The following is a 4,699-nucleotide window of genomic DNA, read 5'->3' as shown; positions in this document are numbered from 1 at the left end:
AAGTCTCTGACCCTGTTGGCCTTTATGGAAATAGTCTCTTTTAGGAAAAAAGCCTATTGGGTTGGGACTAAAGTAAATCAGAATTCAGGGGGAAGGAGGACATTTTATCTGCATTTTAGAACTTCACCTACTTTATGAGACCAAAGAAAGAGAGGTTTATTTTGTCTAAAATCTAAGTTTTCTGTAGCATATAATCTAACTCAACTAGTTTGGATAGATCATTTAAACAACTGAAACACATGGAGCCCAGAATGGGAATGAGGGCTTGTAATTCTGAATAGCTTAATGTAATGGCCGGATATTCCCAGAGTATGTAGAGAAGAGAATTAAAAAGTATTGGCAAAGTCCCTTGAAGGATGGGAGAAAAAATATGAAACTATTAAACTTTACCACCAGGGAAACCCAATACTGCCTCAAACACTAGGGACACCCAATTCAATTGGTCAAGTCCTTAGTCTTGAGGCTTGCTCTTATGAAGCTTATTTGTGAAGCAGAGATGGTAAGACAACCATAGTTATGCCTAAGAGTTACTTCCAGAGGACCTCTTTTGATGCTCAGATGTGGTCTCTCTCTCTCTTTAAGCCCAAATCTGCAAGTAAAACCATTATCCTTCCCCCTTCATAGGACATGACATCCAGGGGTGAAGGTCTTCCTGGCAACATGGGAGATGACTCCCAGGGATGAGACAGGCCCTGGCACCATGGGATCAACGATGCCTTTCTGACCAAAAGGAGGAAAAGAATTATAATAAATAAGGTATCAGTGGCCAAGAGAGTTCAAATAGAGTCAAGAGGCTACTCTGGAGGCTACTTTTACCAATAGATATTGTAAGATAGATATTGCAATTATCATGGTTTGCCAACCCCCAATCAAAACCATCCCTTCCACCCCTAAAGAACACCCAGGGCTTTGGCTGAGATTCCACAAAGGTTCCATGCATTATAATTACATTCCAGAAACCTACAGCCTCCAGATCGTTCCTAGGCCAGATAACTCTTGAAATCCAGACGGGGCCTTCCACTCTAGAACATCAAATAGTTCCATCACTGTATCCCAGATATACTGGTCAGGATTCTCTAGAGAAACAGAACCAACAGGAGATACCAGACACCAGACCTACCTATCACAGACCACCCCTTGTCAATTTGGCAGCTATACACAACACCTTGAAACACACTTAATTTCCAAATAGAACACAGTAACCGACATATGTTTCCTCTAGTGGTACTCAACTGACCTGCATACAACCAGAAATGCACTACATGTCTCCAGAATATGGTGCAAGTCCTGATATCCTATGATTTAAATACTATAACATGAACAATACAACTTATGTCATATGATAAGAGGAAAACAAGATCTTTGCTTATATACAAATGCAAACATACCCATAACAAAACACGGAGGAAATAGCCATACAATTACATTTCTCATTTCTGTAACTGGTCCTGGGGTTGTAATTCATATTTATCACTACCTTCTTCCACTACCCGTTCCATGTTCCCTTTTATTCTCAGTAAGCACTTCAGCTGGCTGTGGCTCTTTGCCAGGTGGAGTGACCCAAACCTTCATTCTTGAAGTTTCTGGACCATTGGTCATCCTGTCTGGATTGGGTTGTTACAGTTTCCCATTGACTTTCATTACAGGGCATGGTAGTACTAAGAGACATCTTAGAGGATCTCCTGTATTCCAGGAAAACCCTTCTTTACATCCACTGTAGTTGCACTCCTATTTCCCCTTGACAGTCAGGATCAATCACACTAGACAGAACAGTAATCCCCTTTTGTGCCTATTGATTCAGTGACATGAGAAATCTAAAGTGGCCAAGTGGCAGTCTTAACTTCCAGTTCAATAGAATCATTGTTGTGTCTCCCGGCAGGAGCACTTCTCCTTTAGAACGAAGACCTTAGAACAGCAGAGCTTAAGGTTTCAGGGACAGGAAGCAGACATTTTCCTAGTGAATAACTAGGGGTGATAGCGAGTGGTGCCACCCTTGATTCCTGGACCCGTGGATCCTGGCTATGGGAGAAACAGCACCATAAGGTGGACGCTGATTGAGAGCATACACAGCCTCCTGGACAACATTACCCCAGCCCTGTAAGGTATTGCCACCTACTTGGCACTGTAATTGGATCTTCATAAGGTTATTTCACTGTTCTATCAACCCAGCTGCCTCTGGATGATGGGGAACATGGTAAGACCAGAGAATTCCATAAGCAAGTGCCCATTCACATACTTCATTTGCTGTGAAGTAGGTTCTGTAGGAGCCAAAGGGTTAATAGAAAACCTGCGGAATTTATTGGGAGTGACTGGCTTCAGAGTGGCCTTGAGGAGGTCTGCTGCAAACAGCAAGCTCCTGGCCATGAGCCTTATCTGGGGGTGAAGGGGAAGAACATGTTCTGCAAATAGACTTGTTTTGTTCCTACTTTCACACACGAAGTATGGAATGTTCCCTTTTTGCTACCCAGATATCCGGGAGGCTAGATTGAAAGTAACAAGGGAGCAAGGGAGTAATATGCTGAAAAAACAGGCTTGGTCAGCAAAAGAGCTGTGAGAAATGATATAAAATAAAGCATCTGAACCTCTTCGGGGCTGCAGTCATCTTGTCTGTCTTCTGTGTGTCTGTGTGACGCATTCCGCAGGAAGTGTCCGCGTCTGTGTTTCTTATTTCGCAGGGGTTGCTGAAAGACTGCAACAAGTTCCTTAATCAGAATAAATGCTGTGTGGAATACCTGATGGTGGATAAGTCCACAGATGATGGTTTTTGCAGAAGCATTGTGTGCAGAGAATGCAAACCCATATCCAGAGTATGTGTCTATTCCAGTTAGAACAAATCGCTGCACCTTTCATGATGGAATTGGTCCAATATAATCAACCTACCACCATGTAGGAGGCTGATCAACTCGGGGACTGAGTGTGGGTCTCTGCTGCTGGCAGATTGGGCACTCAGCAGTGGCTGTAGCCAGGTCAGCCTTGGAGAGTGGAAGTCCATGTTGCTGAGCCCATGCATAACCTCCATCCCTACCACCATGACCACCTTCTTCATGAGCCCGTTGGGGAATGGCAGGAGTGGCTGAGGAGGACTTGTATCCATAGGACGGGTCATCTTATCCACTTAAAACCTTAATCTGCTGAAATCACCCTTTGCTGAACATTCACAAGGGACACAAATATGTTCATGTTTTTCGCCCACTCAGAAAGGTCTATCCACACACCCATCCCCAGACCTCTTTGACATCCATTTTCTAATCATGCTCCTTCCAAGTCCCTGACCATCCAGCCAAACCATTAGCAACAGCCTGTGAGTCAATATATAAACACACCTCTAGCCAGTTCTCCTTCCAAGCAAAATGAACAACCAGGAGCACTGCTCGAAGTTCCGCCCACTGGGAGGATTTCCCATCACCACTGTTCTTCAGTGTGCATTTGGAACAGCAGCTGCAATTGGAGTCACCACCTGGTTAAGTTTATGATAATCCACTGTCATCCTCCAAGACCCATCTGTTTTCTGCACAGGCCGCATAGGAGCGTTGAACGGGGATGTGGTAGGAATCACCACCCCTGCATCCTTCAAGTCCTTAAGAGTGGCAGTAATCTCTGCAATCCCTCCAGGAATACAGTATTACTTCTAATTTACTATTTCACTAGGTAAAGGCAGTTCTAGTGACTTCTACTTTGCCTTTCCTACCACAATAGCCCTCATCCCACCAGTCAGAGAACAAATTTTCAGATTCTGCCAGTTGCAGAGTATGTCTATTCCAATCATGCATTCTGGAATTGGGGAATGAGTCCTGGGACTCACTGTGAGACGACTTGAGCTAAAACTCCATCAATCACCTGACCTCCATAAGTCCCTACTCGTACTGGTGGATCAGATTGACATTTTGGGTTTCCTGGAATTACTGTCACCTCTGAGCCAGTGTCTAGTAATACCCCAAATATCCGATCATTCCCCCTAGGTCTCCTGGGGGAAGGCTGGGGCGAAGGTTAACGGTGTACATTTTGGACAGTGTAAAAGGGTCCTTCCCCAAGGATGCCCAGCCCTCCCCTCATTCAAGGGGCTCTGAGTCTGTAAACTGTCTTGAGTCTGAGAAATAATTAAGGGGCTGTGACTCTCTGTTTTTGTCATTCAAGTTAGACTTCTATTCACTTGACCTAGAATTCTTCTGTTATACGGCTCAAACAAGAATTCAGTAGACTGCCCATCTATTGTACTTCTAGAAACCCCATGATCTACTAGCCAAGGCCACAAGTCTCTGTGAGTCAGATTATTTTGACCACTGCTTTGAGTCTGCTGTCCATTGTGGTAGCCATGCCCACCTTGTCTATGGTGATTAACTGTCACCACATGGCTTCTGCCTGCTCAGGATCGGGTCATCCCCATTCTGTCTAAGGATTCCAGCTCAGTGACAGCGGTTCCCACAGTAATATCTGACCTACAGAGAAGGGTGACTACAGAGCTCTTCAGGGACGATGGTGCTAGTCTCACAAATTTATTTCTCAAGGTTCTAGTGAAAGATGTATCCTCTTTGGACACATTCCTGGGGTGTGTGAGCAGGTCCTCCATGATAAATCCACTCTAACATTCTCAACTCTCTAAGCCTCTGGATCCTCTCATCTACATTATACCAGGGCAGTTCTGGCATTTCCACCTCAGGTAATTTGGCTATCTTTTGATCCATGTTTCAGCCAACCATCC

The sequence above is a fragment of the Tamandua tetradactyla genome, chromosome 14, assembly GCF_023851605.1.
Source record: "Tamandua tetradactyla isolate mTamTet1 chromosome 14, mTamTet1.pri, whole genome shotgun sequence".
NCBI lineage: Eukaryota > Metazoa > Chordata > Mammalia > Pilosa > Myrmecophagidae > Tamandua > Tamandua tetradactyla.
The sequence above is the reverse complement of the archived record's forward strand: the minus strand, read 5'-3'. Positions refer to the sequence as shown.